Source organism: Peromyscus maniculatus, chromosome 6 (genome assembly GCF_049852395.1).
Source record: "Peromyscus maniculatus bairdii isolate BWxNUB_F1_BW_parent chromosome 6, HU_Pman_BW_mat_3.1, whole genome shotgun sequence".
NCBI lineage: Eukaryota > Metazoa > Chordata > Mammalia > Rodentia > Cricetidae > Peromyscus > Peromyscus maniculatus.
The window spans coordinates 42,935,580-42,958,866 of NC_134857.1; the positions used below are offsets into that span (position 1 = coordinate 42,935,580).

The 23,287-nt window shown below is 38.0% G+C and overlaps 1 protein-coding gene across 37 annotated transcripts in view; it reads left to right on the plus strand.

The window, feature by feature from the left end:
* Mbnl1 (muscleblind like splicing regulator 1) overlaps window positions 1–23,287 on the plus strand; it is a 174,814-nt gene that overhangs the window by 85,706 nt on the left and 65,821 nt on the right. The window contains exon 2 of one of the 37 annotated variants that reach the window (XM_076574169.1): window positions 2,139–2,682. The exons of the other annotated variants lie outside the window; for them this stretch is intronic. The gene's annotated coding sequence lies outside the window, so the exon portion shown is untranslated. The remainder of the gene's footprint in view (window positions 1–2,138; window positions 2,683–23,287) is intronic. 37 annotated transcript variants of the gene reach the window in all.

A 23,287-nucleotide genomic window follows, 5' to 3' on the forward strand; every position in this document is an offset into this window, starting at 1 on the left:
AGCGTTCTCTGAGTCCTCATGATGTTATGTAGGTGGTGCTGGGATGAGGTTTGGATACATTTGTTAGGAGGAGTTAATGCTTAACATTTATTCAGACGTCTCATGTTTGCATTTATTACTAGCATATTTTATTTATACAAAACAACTACTGTTTTTTTTTTGTTTCTACTGAATGACATACCATTTAGTCTAAAAAGGTTTATAAATAAATGCATTAATTTTACCATCTTAGATCACCATTTGTTTAAACATGTTTTTGTTATTGCTTTATTTAGATGGGATTTTGCATTTGCAAAAATGCAAAGTGAAATTGATTTGTTAAATTTAAAGTCAAACAGTCACCTTATATAAGCAGTTGTCTTCCCTCCTCCTGATGTTGGGTTCATCCACTGTTTCCTAAACCTAGCTCAGTGATAGGATGTTTTGAAATGTTAAGTCTGTGTTCAAACCAAAAATCTAAACCTACTGAAGCAGGATTGTAAAAGGGAAATGGAGGGCTGGCACAGTATCTTAGTGTACAAACGATATTTGCTGTGCAAGCCTGGAGACCCAGACTCGCCCCAGTAACCTGCATACAGGTGGAAGGAAGGACTTCACAGTGGTGTCCTCTGCCCTCCTTGGATGTGCCATGGCACATGTCCCTCCACATGCCATACACTCACACACATACACACAGAGATAACACATTTCTTTCTTTTTTTTTTAACATTTATTTATTTATTTCTTATGCATACAGTGTTCTGCCTACATGAATGCTTGCAGGCCAGAAGAGGACACCAGATCTCATTTTGAATGGTTGTGAGCCACCATGTGGTTGCTGGGAATTGAACTCAGGACCTCTGGAAGAACAGCCAGTGATCTTAACCACTGAGCCATCTCTCCAGCCCCCAGATAACACATTTCTAAAAACAGAAAGTGAGAGTCTTTTTCCTCTCCTTTATAAAATCCCACTTTCTTCCAAATTAACCTGTAATTGCTTAATGAGAGCTGACTATATTGTAGTATTGTTTTCATTTTATTTTACTTCATTTTATAACAACATTTGGTCCTTGGACTTATTAGACATAGGCAGGCTTAACCTTCCTCAAATAAACAGTTTCATTTCATATATTGTTGACTGTGTATTTTGGAAATGAGGAAGGGAATTAGCTTTTTTTTTTTTTTTAAAGATTATTTTAAACAGTCACTAAATTACTTGAGTTTTTATGTACCAACTAAATGGATTATTGTTAGCATATCAGTTGCTCTGAATTTGAAGTTGATACCCAAAGTGAAGAATTACATACACATAGCTATTATTATATAATAGGGTCTTTTCACACCTATGTCCAAATGTCCAAAGCAAGTCCTAAGGTACTGTGCATGGTTAATCTGCTCATAATTTTAAAAAGTAAGAATGCCTAAGTTATCTCAGTCATTTTCATTTGATTTCTAATAGATATTACTAACATTTTTCCAGTGTTTATACTTAGTTTCTAAGTTTCATTCAGCTTACCAAAGCAGAATTACCCTGAGATCTATCTCCTACATTATGTAGTGGTTCATAGTAAGCAGCTCAGTGTGAGCGCCTCAAGGCCTGTGGGAGTTGCAGCTCTGCACCTTCCTGGGAAGTGCAGCATTGTGCAGCATGGGCAGTCATCAGTCTAGGACATGCGGGGTTCACCGGACTGGACAGACACACCTGCCTTCCCCCTCCTGTTTTCTTTTCTTTCTTAGTTCCGTCTCTTGCTCTTGTCAAGCCTGTACACTCCTTGAATACCTGCCCGATTTCCATCAAATTCTTCTCTTCCTCAAATTCCCCATTCACCCTCATTTGTTTCTGGTTGAAAGTGATGTACTTGATGAAATGTATGTTGTATAATTAGAAAATAATGATTTTTCTCAAGTAGTTTTTAAAAAACTAATTGAGTTTAACCTCTGTGTCTTCCTATTTTCTCTTCCAATTCTAGACAGCTTTGGCTTTCTACCTCTTGCCTGTTGACCAGCTTCCTGAGGTTGCTTTTTTTATTATTACATTTGTAAATTCATTTGATATGAAGGTTGCGATGACAGGGTATAGCAATCTTATGCCACTTTTGGACTTTTAACGTTAGTACAGCGGGCATGCTATAACATGTGTCCCTCACTTTTCTTTCTAGAACTAGACCTCCACCCCCTTCATCTGTGTTTTGGCTTTCTGTGGGATGCGTGAATGGCTGCCCCCGTGTATTTTGTTGCACATTGCTTCTTGTGTTCCGGTGGGAATCTTGGTGATTCTTCTCAATTGCTACCCGAGCTCTGTGCTGGTTGCTGCTCTTCTCCCAGGGTCTTGTGCTGGCTGGTCATGTCTTTACCTCCTTGGCACTGCCCCTTGACAGAACCATGACCCCTGGATGGCTGCCTCTAAACCCTTGTGAGGATGGGGAATATTCCTCCCCCTGCTGCTACAATTGAGCTCTGTGCTGGGTACCACAGAGCCCTCTACACTTGCTTTCAGTTGCTAAGGCTTCCCGAGCTTTGGCTGTGGCTCAGTGGTCCTACTGTCCAAACCCTCAAGCTTTCCTAGCCTCGGCACTCAGTGGTAGCAGCAGGTGTTGGGATTTCTCCGACTCCTCGGGCCTTGGGAGGAAGAAAGTGGCTGTTGACATAGACCTCAAGAATTTTAAGAGTACGCCAGGAAACTTCTCCAGAAGATATGTGAAGGTAAGATTCTAATTTCTCTAGGCAGTTTTTTCAGATGCGTAGAAAAAACCTCTGGCTGTGGGTTTAATGTAAATGGATTTTACTAGCAAATACATAGAGAACTCTTGTTTGATAACACAGCCACAAATTGCCCTGCAATGGGCAACTACTTATTACAAACACTTCTTGGGCTTGGGGTGGTTCTGTGTGAGCTTTACATTTCTATTCTGTTTTATTTACACTAAATGTTGGTGTGTAGACAGCTTTTTAAAGTATCTTACTCCATAATTTGAATTAGAATTTTGAAGCATCTTGTTTCTTCATCTCACAGTCTTCTTTGTATATTTAGTAAGATTGTTTTTGAGGTTTAAAATGGTAAAACATAAAATAGAAATTTTCTATTTTTACCAAAAATGTCTGTATTTTAGTTACCACTTCATTAATATTCAAATCCAAGCATATTAAATGAGTTGTATCCTTACATTCTTCTAACTGGGAATCAGAAGTGCAGCTCTGATGTAGTACCAGAGCACTCACTTGTTCCTTGTGGAGTTCCTGCCACACATTCCAGCACTCTACTAACGCAGCGGCCTCTTGGCTCTTAGAGCTTTGTTTGCTCTCCCCTCCTTCCCTCCTCTCTCTTTTCCCTCCCCCTGATCATCATCACCTTCATCATCATCATCCTCTTGCACTACAGCCCAGGCTCTCTTGAAACTTCCTGATGTAACCCAGCCAGTCTCAACTCTCACTGGTCTTCCATTTCTGAGTCTCTAGTGCTGCAGTTACAAGTGGGAGCCACGCATGGGCCTGTTTTCCGTCTTCTTAAGTGGTTATCCCACTCCCTCTAGTTATTAGTGGGAACGTCCCTGTGACTGGGTAAAGGATCTGTGGTGGGTGCTAGTGTTGCTGTTTCAGAGTTGTGGGAAGGAAGCAGTATGAACCAGGTGTGCAGTACAAACCATGTGCATCGAACTCCAGCACCATGCCCGCACTTAGCTCATTTCTAATGTATTTCACCCTGCTCCTCACAGGCACTAATCTGTGAGCAAACTTTCTGATTTCATGATTACTATCAATTCATAGCTTTTTAAACCTTTTTAAAAAATATAAACCTAATGTCTTAATCAGTACTCTAAGTTGGAATGAGAGCTCTTATTTCCAAAACCAAAACCAACCTAATTCTAGTACCAAAATTAAAGTATATGCTTGCTAGTAACTTTACAAACTAAAAATGTATTTGATAAGATTTGTTTCTATTCTGTTCTGTGTTGCAACTCATTTAGTCATTTAAAAATAATGATGTGGAGTCCAAGGCTAGGAGTTTGCATTATGGTTAAGTATGCCTTGAATACACCTCCCTTGTTGTATTTCTCTGGAGATCTCCTGTTCTCTTGGGATGAGAAATCAAATGAATATAAGAATGTGAACTCTTAAAAATAATGAAAATACTTGTAAATTAATTTATAATGATAATTATTTCAGAAAATGTTTCAATTTTTTTTGTCCATACTAAATCTCAGGTGTGTGTACCTATTTTTACAATAAAGTCCAGACCCCAATTTCTGCATAACTCAGCTAAGCTCGAAACTTATACTTGTCTAAGTTTCCTCTCTACTCCCCCTGTTTACTCTCCCTCCCTGGAGTGAAGAATATTTATAGTAGATGTTGAATTAAGCAAATATAAAATTTTTATTATTTTATTTGCTTACTATAATAAGTCAAAGTCTGTAAGCTTCAATATACATGTTCATGTGGAAAAGAAATAAAAGAACAGACCTGTGCTTCATCATAGCAGCTGAATGGAAAAATGAATGTAGTGATATGACCAGGAAATGACCAAAAATATGCTGATATTTTTGATACTTTAGAGTTTTGCTCTTCAAAGCAAAACATTCCTATTTACTATTCATTGTTATGTAGAACTAAAGTCATATTAGTTAGTTTTACAGAATTAAATGATCTCTTAGCTAATTTTCATATTTTATTGGTTGTCTACGTTAGAATCACATCTCATTTTTTTTTCATAAAAAACTTGAGGTGGGGATAAGAGGAAGGTAAGAGAAGAGTGGGGAAAGGGTAATTAATGATAGTACATTTATACCGTTAGGAAATTGTCAGATAAATAAAAGAAGGGACACTTATGGTAAAATTATTGCAGCATGAGGAGGAGGAAGATGAGGTAAGTTGAATAGCCCACCCATGGTCTTCACTCTTGACTGACATCAGAAAGTGTAGCTCCAGAAGCTGCCTTGCTCTTTGAACATCCTAGGCATTGAGTGCCAGCCTTCAGCTCTCATTTTTTGGATAGCTCAGTGCTATCAAGGGGAGTCAACACAGCCCCCATCCAGTTCATTCTAGGCTGCTATTCTCTATCTGGCTTTGTGACCTTGGGGTGTTTACTTACAGTCTTCTCTCAGCTGTAGTCTCACTCTCTCTAAAATATGAATAATATTATCTCCTTGTCAGGGTTTTATGAAGATTTAATTTAATGAGACAGCTTGTACCAGCACTTAGCACAGTGGCTAGCATACAGAAAATGGTGACAGTGTGCATGTTACTATGTAATTTTCCCAAGGTCACACAGCTAGAAAGTGATTGAGTCACAATTTAAACACAAATGCCTATGAATAAAAAAGTAAGCAAAACTAGAACAGATATACACACATGCACACAATGTACTACAGGAACTACAAAACAAAGTTCATGTTCTACCTGGACACCCTGGAATCGTAGTCTTTCCTCTCAATTAATCACACACACACACACACACACACACACACACACACACACACACACACAGAGATGATAAGATGAAGTTTTGAATGCAGAGGGAGAAGTAAGCACAGTTGAGTGTAGGTGAGTGGGTCACATCAACTTTTAAAGTGAGAATTGGAATTTCACCTCCAGTGTTCAGAAGCTGTGATCTTAATCCCTCTACTGTTCCTTATATATTATGTTAATAATAATAAAGAAGTATTGCATGTGTTATCACAGACATTAAATGATACAAATACATATCAAAGGCTCAAGTAACTATTGGCTTTGGTTAACTGTTGATTGAGATGTAAATGTCTCTTTAACAGCATAGTGTCTTTATCAAATTGACGTGTCTGATTAGTGAAAGCCATTTAGAGATAGCTAGGCCTTCCATTTTCTCAGCATCAAAATGATTTCCCTATCAGAACCTTGTCCTGACACAGACAGTGGAAAGGGGGAAAAGATATCAAACAATGAACCCATATTATTGGAGAAAGGGGAGACATTCTTCTCATCTTGCCTGATGCTTGTTCCTAACACTGGAGTGCCCCAGATATTGAGAGCATTGCCAGTTACACAGATGATAAAATACTCTTTCAGTCTTTACTTTCTGAAGCAGAACCCAGACTAACAGTGAAGGCTCATCCTGAAGAGAGAGAGTGATCAAAATTAAAATGTCAGGGTTTAGCTTTGAACGCTACCCATGGTAAGTATTGGATTCAAGGTGTATTTTTTTTTTCTTTTTTCAGTGACGTTCTTGCTGCTCTTTGACCTCTCTTACTAGATTTGAAAAGCTTAAGGCCAGGGATGTTTATGTATTGATTTATAATCTCAGCACAGTTTCTAGGAAAAAGTGGAAACAGCATATGTTTAATTAAGTTAAAGGAAATACATTGCAGAAGTGGATAAGAAGATTAACGTTAGGGTCTAAGGGCACCAAAATGATTAGAAAGAAAGGCTGTGGTGTAGGATGCATGGGGCCCCAAGACTCCCTTGGAATAAAGGGACAGATTAGGACAGATGCTGCCTGTTAGAAGAGGTGTGTGATCCTATTTTCTAATGCCTGGCTGAAGAAGAACTGAAATGTGCAAGACAGTTTTTAGCACAGGAATAAAATGTTCAGAATTGCTCGTGAGCACACAACACCCCTGAAGAATGGAGAGCTAAAGGAACTCATCTATATTTTGTTTATGTTGTTCAGGCTAGAAAATATTCCTGCATTAGAAACTCAATTGGATGCCAGAGTATGGAGGGGGAAAGTATTAAAAATATATCCTTGGTGTATATCATTATGAAGAAATTCTCAAAAATCAGGTTTAAAATACACAGAATTGTGAAGTTGTAATTTGTAACAATTAAGTCATGGAGTTATGCAGATGACAGAGAAAGAGTAGAATTCTAAAAGCTGAAATATTTGCAGGGGATTATTGAAATTGCTTTGAAGTTTGTTTTGTATTAAAGCCCTAACTGCTCTTTTGATGTTTATTCGCAGACATAGTAAGGTAAAGGCATCTCTCATCCTTTATTAAAACCAGAAGACTTAAAAGAACAAAGGAAAATGCTTCATGTTAAAGCAAACACTTTGTGTTGATACATCAAAACCACCAGCAAAAATGGATGCTCCTTTGGGCTGCTAACCTTACCACTCAGCTCAAATCACACATTTGAGCATTAGTAATTGTGGCCACATATAAAAGGGCAAGGAGTAAGACCATTCACTGGCTCCTGCAGGAGTGAGTTTAGCTCCATGTAAGAGGCATTCTACTGACTAAGCTACATGTATTCACTCCTTGTATTCAGATTCTGGGGAGTGTATGCTGTCACCCGAAAAGAGCATGTTTAGAAAATATCAGATGAGAGTAAAAATCAAACCCCATGAGCAAATGTTCCATGAGCATTTGTATCTGAATTTGAAAAAGACCATATGTTACAGCAGTGTTTCATCAAGATTCAGATAGTGCTGAACTTTCCAGAATAACATCAGATCACTAGAGCACATTTCAAAATTCTTTGCCATGAAAACATACATGGCTGTAAGGTAAACATAGGATTGAGTGTGAATGGAGAAAAATTAGAACTAACACATGCAACCTCATTATGTAAAAAGTGGGGGTCCTTTGGGCCATTATTATTTTTGAATGTGACTGTATGATCCTCTTTATTTGGCTTTCTGGCTCTGTTGTTTGAATTACATAGTTTTGCCATGGTGGAGATGCTGCTGTCTTATCTTACTCCTGGTGTACTTTCTTCTTCAAACTGTCTCTTACTTTCTCACGCCTGGCTTTAGTTTTTGTTGGCAGCTTGCTGTTTGTGTTTTAATTAGGTGGTAACTTGGGGATATTATTGAAGCAGTACATATTAACTAATAAAAATGAAACCCATCATAAAATCTTTTCCACATGAAGAATTTAGATAAGTAGGGTGCAAGCTTCCCCACTTCCCATTTCTTTGTTATGGAATGTGTTTATGGCAGTTTAATTTGCTCTGTTTTCCCATGTTGTAAATAGTATGGTATGTATGAAAGCAGTGAAGTCTCTCCCTTAGGAGAATGCTGTCGTGAGAAGAACAAGTTTCAATGCTAAGGGTGACATTATTATAAAGTGAATATAATCATTTAGAATATATGATGTAAATTACAGAAACTTTAGGGCATTTCTAGTAAAATTAGAAATGTTCTAATTTAGCCTTGTGGTTAAGAACCTCAGTTCCAGAGCCAGAGAAGCCAGGAACCCTTCATCCACTATGTAAAGGTTGTGCTACCCTGGGGAAGCTACGTGATTGTGCTCCATTGGGGAACTCCAGGTTTCTAGTCTTTGTAGTGGGTATAATAATAGACGAGACTGTAGGATTCTTTGAGGGTTAAATAGAAATTTGAATCACATTGAGCCATGCCCGGAATACACCAAATCCCGAGTAAGCCGCTGTTTTGCCTGAACCTCTTGTTTCATGAGAGAGAACTGAGGGAAACGAGTCTGAAAGGGAAAGTAGAATATAGAAAGAATCCATCCAGTCTGGAAGTTGACAGGGCCAGATCTGTACATGAGCTCACAGCCACAGGTGAATGAGGAGAGAGAGCTAAGCCAGACAAAAATCACAGAAGTCCCTGGCAGGGATTGTTGTTTGGATAGTGCCCCTTTGGAAGATGTTACCATTCCTTCACTGAGTCTACTCAAGGTCAGTCCAGCATGCTGGCCTATAGCTGGGCAACATACTATGGTTACCGTCTTAAAACCCTAACTATTCAGATATTCCTCATAACATAAGCCAGATTCATAAATTTTGGAACATTTCTTCATTTTCTCCACATTGTTGTACATTTCCCTGTGAAGGGCTCTTTTATAGATTTTTCACTTGCTATTGTCATTTGGAATAAGCCTGATGACTATCACAGTAATCTCAATTTTTTTCATAGTGTAACTCCAATGTTAGTTTCTCTTTTCTTTTCTTTTTTAACCCCCTTTTGGTTTTTTTGAGATAGGATTTCTCTGTGTAGATCAACTGTCTTGGAACTCACTCTTTATACCAGACTGGCCTCGAACCGACAGAGCCATCTGCCTCTGCCTTGTGAATGCTGCAAATAAAGGTGTGCACTACCACCTCCTCATTAGACCTACTGATGACTGTTCTCAGGTTAGGAAAACATGGCTGTGCAGTTACGTTTTGAAGTTTGCCTAAGCTATTTGAAGCTGACATTATTATCTATTTCAAAAAGTGAAGGTGGGCAGAGGAGAAACCATTAAAAACACTGACATGGCGAAAGCTTCCTAAATTGTGGTGTTTTCTGACCCTGTGATGAAGATCTCTCAGTCCTGTTTAATACAGTGGGTATGGTGACATGGTCTGTCCAGCCTGCACACAGACTTTTGTTCTATCAAACCCTGAGAAAATAAGTAATGTGTTCAAATTTTCAAAATCTGATTGAATGATTTAGCTTGTTTCTCCTCTGTAAGTACAACTTTGTAATTATCCTAACATGTTTGCAAACATTTCACAAACTCAAATAATGAAAAACAACATTAACATTACTCAGATACTGTTAATATTTCGGTATAGAAACAGTTTCCTTGAAAATGGCATCTAAGCCCAAAGGTAGTTGACTTAGAACTATTCTAGAACAAAAATTATTTAAAAAATATTTTTACTGAGGTCAAAGTAACGTTTTAAATAAAAATAATAAGAGTTTGAAGCTGCTCCTAGTGGCACAGGCCTGTAATCCCAACTGTGTGAGAGGTTGATGCAGGGCTGAAAAGTCAAAGCCTGCTTGGACTACAGAGCAAAGTGGCCAGCCTCATCGACTCAGCAAGAAGCCTTGTCTGAAGAAGAAAAGAAACTGTTTTTAAGTGTGTGGCTAGACAGTGGTATTGCAGTTGCCTAGCATCTACAATATTATAGATACAATAGCTAGAACACCCCCACACCCAGAAAAAGCCAAAAGAATATAATATCCCAGAGACTTGATTATTTTAAAATAGTACTATCTTTGTACAAATAATACTTTACAGGTCCTTAAATTGGATTGAAATTATCCTTCCAATAATATTTAAATTATAACTTTTCCATTTTAAAAGCTATTTTGTATTTAGGTTTTGTGTTTCCCATAGGTGTTTTTCTGCTACTAGCTAAGATATACTGATTCACTGGGAGACAGGTTATTTCTGCTGAAGGTTTTTAGTATACTTGGAGTTTTCAAAGGAAGTTGAGAGCCTTATAGCAAAGGAGACTGGAAGCCAGGTAAGAAGACAACAAGCAAAGTTAGCTGGACTTCGCATGAGTTCTCATCTTTCTAAGGCAGTTTGGGTTCTTCACAGTGCTGCCTAGATGGCTACACTCTGTGGAACAAACCATCTTGCTTTCTCAAGCTGTCTGGGGCTGATGAAGGAAGTGCCCTGGACAGCTTGTGAACGGTCTTCTAGAGAGAAATGACCAGTGAATGGAGATTTTTAGAAGAGGGTTGAGAAGCCAGCCTTTCCCCTCAGTTTTACCATTTCTTATGAACATTAAGGTGGGAAAGATAATTGTTTTTAGTCTTGGTAATGTAAATTTTTAACTTATTTAGAATAAAGGAGAAGAGTCCAAACACTGTTTTCCATTAAACTAAATTGTGTATGTTTAAGAGGCAGGTGATATTTAAAATATGCTCCTAAAGAATTTCACACGTACATCCTAAGTGAGAAAGTAATGTAATGGAGGAAAGATAAGGTACAGAAGACAGAACCGGCTGCTTCTTATGGAAAAAATGTATTTTTAACCAACACCAGAGAATGTAGAATGTACTAGATCAATAAAAAGAGTTTTCTGAAATGGCTCAAAATGCCAAATGTGTGCTAATGAATAAATGAGTATATGAGTAAAAATTTATTTGGGTGAACAAATGAATGACTAACTACATTTAGTAAGTTTTGTGTTCTTACATTTCTTTATTAGTTTTTGGAAAAATAATCAGTTTTCAGTGCTACAAAATTTATTAAAATGTATTAAATGCATTAATATAATTCTAGATTTTAAAATGAAGAAAGAAAAAGTGCTTTCTCCCTTCATACAAGCAGCTCGTCAGAACCTGGCTCTCAGTTTTTGTTTTTTTTTTGTGCTGTACTGTGGAAAGTACTGACTTTGTTCTACCTAGAGGAAAATTGAAGGAGAAAGCCTGGCTGTCATTCTGACTCATGCTAATAATATGAACTATTTAGTTCCTGTTTTTCATAGTCATCCATCTTGAACAATAAAATCACACAGCCTACTCACATGTGCTTTAGGAAGACAGGCAGTGCTTTGAAAATAGTAGCACTTACAAAGCAGACGCAATAAATGTTTTGTATTATGCTGTTGGTGCTTCTTTTTCAATGTAGTGATAAGAAAAAGTATCAGGTAATAACCCCCAGGAGTGAAATGTTGATAATTGGGCCTGGAGCATTGTCTTTTGCTAAGATAAGAAACATTCTTATATTTGTTTTATTGAGAATTTCATATATAAATGCTATATTTACAGCATTTCCCTCCTCCTTCCTTCAGTTTTCTCATGTCTGTCCCATTCCTTCTCAAATCCATGACCTCTTCTTCTTTAATTATAATTGGTGTGTGTGTGTGCGCGTGTGTGTGTGTGTGTGTGTGTGTGTGTGTGTGTGTGTGTGTGTGTAGTTTATAAGTACAGCCTGTTGACATCATTTAGTGCTACTCATATATGTTTAGGGCTGACCTCTTAAAATCAGTAAATCTTAAAATTTACTAATCATCAGTATCCTCATCCCTGAAGAAGACTGAGTCTCACCTCTTCAGTAACTATTAATTCCCTACAGTTCTTTTAGGATTGAATTCTTATGAGCTTTTCCCCATCCACACTACCATGTGAATTTGGTGGTATCATTTTTTTTCCTTTAAGTTATTATTTAGGAATGGAAGTGAGTGTCAGCTGGTAAAGTAACACTGAGGAGGCTGTTGAAGAATAGTGAAATCACAGATTGATTCTCCACTAGCTTAAGTCACAGGTATCAGTAGAGAGCCAACACATGAAAAATCTCTAACTAGAAAATGTGGGTGAAGTTGGGGCTGGATCAGAAAATTCAGCTATGGAATATGAACTTTGAAGACAGAGCAACACTGACTTAGAGTATGAAGGAGACTCTGTCTGGAAAATGATAGTGTTCTTCTTACATTATCTACTCAAAACCTTCAGGGTCCTTCTCTTTGCCTGGGTGACCCACTGCTTCTGTCCAAACTCCTCCTTTAATGGATTCCTTTTTAAATCTTTTAACATTTTTGCTTGTTTTATGTAGCCCCACCATGACAGAATATTGTGAGGACAAGGCTTGTGTCCTGTCCATATGTGCACTGGCTGAACCTTCTCCATTCATGACTTCTAATGGATTTCAGAAACTGCCAGTGGGAGTTGACTATCAGGACCTGGGCTTTGCAGTCCTGCCCCCACAACCACAATGCTTGGCTTGGAGGCTACTTACCTAAGTGAACTTCAATAGCAATTTCCAAAACAAATCTTTGATTTTTAATGAATAGGACAGGATATTATATTAGACATTTTTGATCTTGCTGAGAGTATTACAAAATAACAAAACAACATAGAGCCCAGAAGCAGATAATACAAAGGCACATAATTCATTGTAGAAAATAGAAACACTTGATTAAAACAGAAAATAGATAAGACTAAAATTTGCAAAGCAAATAGTTTCTGTGTGCTATTTCTAGCAGCCAGAAACCAAAACCAAAACCAAAAACTGAACTGTCATTGTCTTTCTTCAGTCTGCACTAGGGTAAGCACAAGACCCTTACTAGAATAGTCAAATGTGTAAGTTAGGCTACCTTAGGGCAGAAGTTAAAAACTGAAGGTTGGGTTTGCCTTAATGATAACTATATTTTTCTATGAATTAAAAATTTGTATGCCAGGTGATGGCGGTGCACACTTTTAAGCCCAGCACTCTCAAAGCAGAGTCAGGTGGATGGACCTCTGAGTTCTAGGCCAGCCTGGTCTACAGAGCAAGTTCCAGAACAATCAGGGATACACAGAGAAACCTTGTCTTGAAAAACTACCACCACCATGACGACGACAACCACCACCACCACTAACAACAACAAAACAAAATCCGAAAAAAAATCTTGTTAATGTTTCATTACAATGTAATTTCATAGTTAAGCTATATTTCTTAAATAGTAACAATTCTTTTGTTAATGTTTATTTATACATTCATATTATAGTGATAATTAGGATTATACTCTTGTGTGTAAACACATAAGGGGGTATCTATATGATTTCCCTGAAGGCATACTGCTGGTTTTTAAGTCATACTCTGTTTTCACCTAAGTTATTATCAATGGTGATTATACCACCTGTAATTCAAGACTACATAGAATGCCTCCCAAAGAGGCTGTTGAGAAATGTATAGGTGTTAAAGCACACGAAGCATCCACACTGGACCCCCATGTAGCAAAACCTCCTTACATATTATTGTTTTATTTTTGGATTCTATCTCAAGCTTCAGAAGTCCATTTTTGATACCTTCTAGCATTACTCTGAGCTTCTGATTCATTTCTACATTGGTTTTTTTGGGGGAAAAGTTTTCTAGGCATAAACTGTCAACTATTCTCATGGTTTTTGATTCAACATTATATTTAAAGTGTAAAGTATTGCAGTTATAATTTCTAAATTATGCAAAGCTACAGAATTTTTAATTTTGGACACTTGATTTTATTCTTCCTGTAAATCCTTTGCTTCGTTTCTCTTCAAAGCAGTATAGAAGGAAACATAAAAAGAAAAGACAAAACATTTAGTTTAAGTAAAAATAAAACTAATGACTAAATTCACATCTTCATTTTTGTGCATCAGTTGCTACTGATCATCATCACTTAAAACATTGATTGATACTGACTTTTGTGCATTTGCACAAATCTGGTTCCTTCGAGATGCTCCCTGGAGAGCACAAGAACAAAGGTCCCTTTCCTACACTGGAAGGAAACACTTTATAAAGTGAAACACAGTTTTGCCCTGGCTTTCCTCTTTGAGTCTTTCGACCTCTCTCTGGACTGTTCTGCCGCCCTGCAGTGTTAAAACACATTGCTCTCACATTTCTTCTTTCATATTCTGTTTTGTCTTCTCATAAAACCTTTTCTGAGTGTGGACCCACGGCACAGTCAGCTCTTCTGAATGCCTCCACTGCTCCATTGCTCAGACACTGAGGCATGTTTCTACAGCACCCAGTATTGGTTCCTCGTGTAAACACTTGCCTGGGAAGCAGGTAGGGCTGACAGGTTAGGGTGCTGGAGTGGCCATATTCTGGAATAGCTGTTCATTTTTGACATTAAAATACGTATATTCTTATTTATTAGGGACATCCATGTTTTGGGTTCTGTCATATGTTATTACGTGTGTGGAAGTCGTCTTTATGGGTGATAGCTTACAGGAGTGTAGAAGTAAACCTTTCAGTAAAGCACAGACTTTAACTGTAAATGTCAGCTATGAGTCTTCCATATGAGAGTGTCAGAGACAGAGAGAGCTGTAATCAGTGTCATCCTGATAACAGGTGTCATCCTGATAACAGTGCTTGGCGCAGAACGGTTCGTGTCTTTCAGATGTGAGGAATACACTTCATCAGGGGCCTCTGATCCCAGCTTGCTCCCTCCACCTTTAATGAACATGTGATTTTGATGGTGGCCCAGGCTGTGACAGAGATGGGAGAACACTGACATCTACTCATCTCGGCTCAGAAATCAAGCCACCATTTCTTCTTAGGCGGTCTTGGCTAGAGTTACATTGTGCCAGCTTAATGCATCAGAGACAGAGAGGACATCTTTTTGCATTCACAGACAAAGGGAAAATGCTAAGAACTTGATACGGACACTGCATTTTGTTTTTTCCTCTTTTCCAGTTTTCTTTATAAAGAGGTACATTAATGCAAAGGGATGTTACAAAACAAATGTTACTTGGCCAACTCAAAATGAGAAGAGTTAATTCTCTAGATAGTTATTGAATTATTTTCATAATTTAGGCATATTAAGCACTGCAGATTCTATAGATCATAGCTTTTTGGGTTTATATAAATTTGAAAATCAAGATGTAACAAAACACAGGGTTCACCAAATCTCTGAAGCCTGCCTTGTAGCCATCCCAAATCCCACAGCAGTGTGTATCATATCTGTTAGAGCAGTGGTTCTCAACCTGTGCATTGCCACCCCCACAGACAGTCAAAAAACATAGATGTTTACCTTCCGATTCATAGCAGTAGCAAAGTTATAGTAAGAAGTAGCAATGGAAATAATTTCATAATTGGGGGTCACCACAATATGAGGAGCTGTATTAAAGGGTCACAGTATTAGGAAGGTTGAGAACCATGGAGTTAGAGCAGTGGGGGCATACTACATCAGTTTATACAGAACAGGAAAAGCTGAGAGGATGTTTACCAAAGTTAGAGTTTGCTTCCTCAGTTTGAGTGGAAGAGGTCAATTGATCGCTCAATAGAGACTAATGGAGGGTGAAAGATGGAGACAAGATTACTGGTGAATGCATAATCAGGGGCCGAGTGAGCAGGTCTCTTGCTGGTCTGTCCTGTGTAGGGCAGTGGTGATGAGTGTGTTAAACCTAAATTCTCCTTGTTCTTTTGGCAGTCACAGAGATAGCAAAGTGATCTATATTAAAACATTACAGATTGATGACTGACAGCATTACAAAACATTTCCACAGCTTATTTGTGTATTCAAGGTTTCCTGATTCTTTAAAATTATAAAGCAAATATCATCTGTTCAACATTTTCTTCTTCATTTAAGCAATATAGGAACAAGTGAAAGTATGAAGGAACAAAAGGTGTGTGTGTGTGTGTGTGTGTGTGTGTGTGAGAGAGAGAGAGAGAGAGAGAGAGAGAGAGAGAGAGAGAGAGAGAAAGAGAGAGAGAGAATATGAGAATGAGAATCATTCTCCACTGCCCGAGAGACGTAATAGCATTGTGGCTTGTTATGGGCACTCCAGAACCTTGCTTCCTCAGTTTGAGTACAAGCTGGACCTCTTGCTTCTCTGTCAACCTGAGGCAATTGGGCCACATCACTGTGTAACTTGATTGCTGTTGTGAGGAGTAAGTGAATTACTCTATCAAATGCTGGAGCACACCATTATTCAATTTAATTTTGCTTCTTAAATTCAACCCCACAGTTATGAGATAAATAGGACATTGATGTTTAAATTAACATAAGCTGGGTGGTGGTGGCACACACCTTTAATGCCAGCACTCGGGAGGCAGAGGCAGGTGGATCACTGTGAGTTTGAGGCCAGCCTGGTCTCCAAAGCGAGTTCCAGGAAAGGCACAAAGCTACACAGAGAAACCCTGTCTTGAAAAACAAAACAAAAAAACAAAAATTAACATAAAAATTTAGACAAGTGATCACTTTTCCTGATACTAATTAAGTAAAGTGAAAAAACATTTTAAACTTTGGTTTATTACTATGTGTTGTGTTTAATACATAGTAATTTAACAGCAAATATTTGTGCCTTTAACAGCTGACTCCTAGATTATATTAGGAGTCCAGGCACCTGCTGCATGATCAGGTTGGTTGAAAAGCCCCTTTCCAAATGTCTCCATTTAGATATAAATCCCCCCCCAATGCACCTGTTTTTCTTTAATTCTGAGAACTAAGGATGTCATTTGTACCTCTGAGAAGGTCACATTTAAGTGCATACTACCTGAGAAATTAGTTCTTAAGGTGAAAAACAATGAAACATTTTCAGACCTTTAACTTTATTGTAGAAATAGTTTTGTTTTTCTTTAAAATTATAAAATATAACTATTTTATTCTCTTATTGAGAGAACTATATGCACATGGGTATTGCATGTTTGTAAGTGTGTCATGTTCTTACAAATCTGTTCTAATGTGAAGTCATACATTTTCTCTATGATACCACCATGCAGATAATCCCATGAGTGGCAGTGTGTTCTGTGGTAGGCAGACATTCTGATAATGAGCAGACCAGATTCACTGTTTATTATTTGTTTGAGACTTGGGCTCTACTTTCCTCTTTTTTAGAGAAAAATACTGAAAATACTTATTTATTTGTGTGTATGTGTGCCCACAGGTGCATGTGCCTGCTCATGTATGTGCTTTCATGATGCTTGTCCCTATATGGAAGTCAGAGGTCCAGAATCAAACTCAACATTTAATCCCTGAGCCATCTAGTCAACCCACCTTACTTATTTTCTAAACAGAGATCATTCAGTCCTAATTAACGAAACATACTTTGCTGTCTTTCTAGGCTACTTGGTAGACTGTGATTTTAGGAAGCTTAGGACTTGGCCCATTAAGAACTAGAGGGATGGTCAGTGCTATTATTAAGAACCAATTTTTAGAAGTCCATGATTATAATCAAGTCTATTTTGTTCATTAATTATATAATCCTTGATTATCCATTTCTCATCTTGGAGCTGATTTTCTTACCTCTAAAATAAGATAGCATCTGCCTTAATTACTTCCAGTGACTGTTGTGACATTTATAGAAAAGAAAATAATAGTGTGCTGTGTAAACAAACAGTTGTAGCTTTCTCATGCTCTCTTGGTACTACATTCTCACTCCTAAGAGACAGTGTTGTTATGAGCAAGAATTTCAGCTAGGCAGCTGTGTGGGAAGGCATGGCTAACATGGCTTTCAGGATGTGATGGAAGTGCTGGGAGTATGTGTGTGTAGGGCCTGAGGTGTAGGAGGAGGAAGGATACGCAGACAAGAGTGTCCATCTGAGAAATGGAAGCTCAGGGCTAGGTCTTCATTTTTCTCACTGAATTTCCCTTCTTTCAGCAGCTGTTCCCCAAGGACTAGGAGATTGTCGTATGATGGAGTGAAGGTACTAACTAGGGAAAGCTAAGCTTCAGTGAGATGACAAAAGATGATTGCATCACAACTGCACAGAATTAGAAGTAAGGTTACAGGTCTGGTGTCACTATATGTCCTGGCAGAGAGAGAAGAAAATTCACATTGAAATGAGGAACATGGGAGATGAGAGATCCATGGAGCAGAAAACATTGATAAGAGGGAGTAAAGACAGAGGAACTTCGAAGGATAAGGATTCTTATAGGTTGTATTTAAGGGAAAAAGAGGTTTTTAAACTTTAGAATTCTGGATTTTATGAGTCGTGATGTCTTCTGGCATGCCATAAATGTCAAACTTCAATAAAACAATCATTAAACTTCAAAATGAGCCCAGTAGTGGTGGTGCATGCCTTTAGTCCTAGCACTCAGGAGGCAGAGGCAGGCAGATCTCTGAGTTTGAAGCCAGCCAGGTCTACAGAATGAGGTCCCTGATAGCCAGGGCTACACAGAGAAACTCTGTGTTGAAAAACAAAAACAAAATAAGCAACAAACTTTAAAACAAACTGATGTAAAGAGTTGCAAGTCATTTAAAAGTCTGTTCACTCCTTATGAATATGTCATTATCTTTGAACACATATTTTACTAAAGGTTGAATTTCGTTAAAATTGTTAATGATGGTAATGATAGTTTGTTAAATACCTGACTTTTTAAGTATTGTATAACTGTGATTGGTGAACTAAAAAGAAAAGGAAATAATTAATGAGATGAAGTACATATTAATTTTGATATTTAAATATCTCATTAGGATAAATGATAGAAAAGAGGGCAAAAGAAATTTGAAAAACATTTCATTTCATTCAGTCTGTTTTCTTCTTCACTGTGCCTTTCGTTTTTAGGGGAACATTGGTTGGGATAGCTGTAGATGTATTCATGACTTCTCCTTTTTATGCATAATGATAAACATATTATTTCCCAATTATGGATTGCATAAAAAAAACCACAATTATGTCTTTTCTATCAAAGGAACTGGGTTTATAAAGACTAATAAAATTATAAAAGTATCATTTGCTAAAAGCCCACTAATGAACGTGTTTGACTAATTTCCTTGGGAAAGAAAACAATTTGCCTCATTGAAAAACTAGATTTAATCCTCATAAGCAAAGTCTACAATCACTGTGGAGAATAAAATTTCATATGCCCAGAATAACACAATTTAAGTTTATACACCTGTTCTGTCATTTGACCTCAACTACACGTATAAGCAAGAAATGGTTTTTGCTTCTGTACTTGCTGACAGTAGCAGAAACTATATATATTTTGACCTAGTCACTTGGGCAGGACAGATTACATTGCAGATTTCAAACCATTTGATTTATAAGAGGCATCCAAACTGATTTCCTTGCCAAAGGTTGTTGAACTAAATTTCAATAAATGAATACATTCTAAATTTTTCACATTTTTGGGCAGTTTTTCTTTGCCATGAAATTGGTACTTTGGTTCATGATTGTCATGTGGGGACCAATGTAGTGGGATGTTGATGATTAGCAGTTTCCACTTGGAGGGGAGAGGACACTGGTTTGTGCAGTCAGCTGATTACTATGGTGTGAATGACTCACTTTGTTACAGATTTCATACTCCCAAAGTGAGGCCACTGGACATGGAGTTGAGCAGGGTGCCTAGTAAGCTGTGGAGTTGAGCGGGTGCCTAGTAAGCTGTGGAACCCTGTGGGCTGGCCCTAGCACACTGCTGTGAGGGCTGATGTCCCAGGAGGATATTGGACTTAGGGATACTCTAGATACTTCTGAAGGTTTTATTGGATATGATCACTTTGTTAAGTGGAAATTCTTTAGTGATTGACCATGATTTAACGAGCTTAAGGAGAATCTAGGCATTAAGTAAATCATCCCTGTTTTACAGGGCCTACCTCTGCCTTCTCTGAAGTTAGACCAGTTTTGTGGTATAAACTTCCAAGTCTAGTGTCTTCCTGGGTCCAGCTCAGGAGCCTTCCTTTGTGGGGCTCCTCTAACTAGGTACCTCTGCCGCCCAGAGCTAATTAGGGATTCCATGTTACTCCATGTGGTTCCCAGTATGTCCCATTAATGCTTCATTTCCACATTTATTGACTACTGGCTATCTTTCTTTAATGTTATTTTGAAAAATTTCAAACCCAATCAAAAACTGCCTTATTAGTAGAATGTACTAGCATTCAAGTGAGTTTACTAATTGTTAACAGTTTGCCACATTTTTATTTGTGTGTGTGTGTGGATGCATGTTTGTCGGTATGCATGTGTGATTGTGTGTACATGACATGCACGTGGGGATCAGAAGACGCTTGCAGGAGCCCCTTCTCTCTACACTGTGTAGGCTCCAGAGATTGAACTCGCGTTGGTAGGCTTGGCACCAAGCACCCTTAACCACTTGACCCAGCTCACCAGCCACATTGTGAAAATGTTGTTTTCTGAACTTTTGGAGGCACTAAGTGATACATACCCATTCCTTTTGTTAGTTAACTTTACCCAGCTGCCGCTATGATTTGAGTTAATTATACTTCACAGTTTTATGGAAGATTTGTTTTTTGATTTATTCATTTGTCAAATAATTAGAGCTATTATTATCCTTTATTCCTTTATTCACCAATGTTTAACATTTACCTTGTAGCAGGCTCTGCATAGGCAGCAGAGAGTCTTTGACTCTTAAGAGCACAATCTGAGTCTAAGAGCAAGGTGATTATTTGTTTATGGGAGACCCTGGGTACCACAGAAAGGTAGTCGAGAATTCTCCTTCAGTGTTTCCAGTATCAATTTGTAGTATAAGGAGGAATAAACTAGGCAGATAAGCAAAGCACCGTTGTACTTCAAGTCAAAGAAGCATGGAAAATGCAGACTATTCTAAGAAGCCAGGGCAGTTTTGTACAGGGTAGCATTTGCTGGGAACTGTCTTCAGAAAAGGAAAAGCTGCACTACCCACAGTAATTCTCGTCAAACCTCCGACTGTGACAGCAAACGTGTCCAGATGTTCTCTGTGGACAGCAAATTTGTCCTTGGTTAAAATGTAGACATTTACGACTTATAAAATAAGTAGTCTGGCTGTCTTCCTGTGGGCTTACTATATTTATTAATTTCATCACATTGTATTTATAGTCTCTCTCTGTATATATGTGTGTGTTCATGTATGTGTGCTAGCATTGTCTGTTAAACATTATGAAGTTTTTCTAGATTTAAAGTTGAAGTATCAAGCCAGGACACAATGTCACAGAAATGCACCTCAAATCCAGTGTGTGAGATTCTGTCACAGGTCCACATGTCCGCAGAACAGCAGCAGAAACCAGTAAGAATGAGGTCAAGAAGTAGTACTGGCTAGTCAGGTTTACCCTACTGGGATAAGACATTTCCTTTAGAATTATATTTTTATTCAGAAACATAATATTCTTATTTGTCTACGTTTTGAAACTGCAAATAGCATTGAAGGATATGAATTGAAGTTGTTGGTTTTTATGCTTTGTACACTGAGAGCCCAATTTTTATTCTAAAGGGGATTACTTATTAAATTCATGGATCCACAAGACCTCTTAGAGCAGTGGCTCTCAATATTCCTAATGCTGTGACCCTTTAATACAGTTCCTTGTGTTGTGGTGACCCCCAACCTTAGAATTATTTTTATTGCTACTTCATAACTGTAATTTTGCTTCTGTTATGAATCATGATGTAAATATTTTTGGAGATATGTTTGCCAAAGGGGGTTGTGACCCACAGATTGAGAACCACTGTCTTAGATTAAAAAGTATAATAGGGGATTCAGCCATGACTATATGTCACGATCATTATGTTGAATGGAAGTTCAGAATTATTTTAGCTATGGTAGGAGACTAATGCCTGGAAAGGAATTCCAGTAAGTTTCTGAGGAGAATGAAGGTGAGTGGTGTCATGAAACTAGTTTTTGTTTAATCCAATGTTGAGCTGTTTCCCATCCTTTTATTTCGTCTTCCCTTTTCTCTCTCTCCCTGCTCCCTCTCTGACCCAAACTCAAGGCCTAAAGCTTACCAGGCAGTATTCTAACAGTCATCCATGACCCCAGTCCTCTTTATGTGATGAGCCCTCAAGGTTCTACAGTCATTATTGTGATGAGAAAATGTCAGTACCTGCCCTTTTGTTCCTGAACCAGTTTAAACATGAGATAAAGTTATCTCAGAGTGATGGCCCAGGAAATGTAACTTACGTAGAGACAGTAGCCATATTCCATCCAAACCCTTTTTCTAAAATGGATGTAAGATAGGCAGATTTGTTTTTTAAACACAGAATGTAATTTTAAGATCTCCTTACTCTCCATGTATAATTTCCCAAAGAGAATTCCCCCTTCCTTTTATTAGTCCATTTAAGCCAGCCAATGAAAGAATTTTATGGTTGGGGTCATTACAGCATGAGGAACTGTATTAAAGGGTTGCAGCATTAGAAAGGTTGAGAACCACTGGGAGGAATATAGCCTGAGATGTAGTATTCTGGTTTAGCATTGCCTACATCTTTATTATCATTATTATTAATATAAATATTATTATTATTTAAAATTCCAGAAGGTGAGGGACATATGTACACAGTGCAGCTCTAGTGTGACGTACAATAACTTTGTGTCTTTATTATCTCATAGATCACTTGCAAAGAACAGTACAGCCTTTGTAACAGCTTGCTCAATCCCTGCAGTTTTAGAGGTGGAATGAGGTGAGGTTAGGAAGGAGACATTCATTTCATGCCTGTTAGCAGAAACTCATCCACTTCAGAACAAAGGAGGAAGTAGAGACCGACCAGACATCCCCGCTGCTGGAACCTAAGTATCTTCCCCAGCTGAGGGCACTTAAAGACATTTGATTTGAAGATGAAAATCTACACATATACACAGAAAGTTTGATTTGGAGTAGATTTTCTTGTTAGCCTGTTTTCTGAATCAGCCTTATAAACATAAGTTTTCACAACATGCTTTTAAACTAGCAGCATTAGGTTTTAACAAAAACCTTTGACCTGAGAGGGGGGAGGGCGGGATCAGACACAGTGACAGGCTGCAAAAGAATCTAGAGGAAATTGGTTATTCCAGAAGTGAAAGGAATCCAGTTATAAGTTTTTTGTGCTTCCCCTTGCTGGCCATAATAACTTTTGATGTTTATGTGATGATCCAGGGCAGGCAGTGTTGGGACTCTGCTTACTGGTGTTCTCAAGCTCTGAAAACAATGGGCCTTGTGCCCAGCTGCTCAGCTTCCTGCCACACTGAGCACAGTCTTTCATAATTGGCCTCTCTTTGGGGAAATTGCTGATAATTTTTATAATGAAAAATACCTTCTGATAATCTTTTTTATGATTGTGTCATCCATTTTATCACTTAATGAGTGAAAAGCTGTTACATGATTTAACTGTTCTATTCAGGTGTCAATAAAGAACAAAACTGGGTTAATATTTGCTGTTTCCGAATTGCATCATATCCACAAAACAGCTTACATGTTGAAGCTGTTAATATCTGTCTGTTGGATACCCCAAATTCCATGTATTAGCTGGGTCTTTACATTCAGTTTATTGTTACTGACAAACATAGAAGTAGT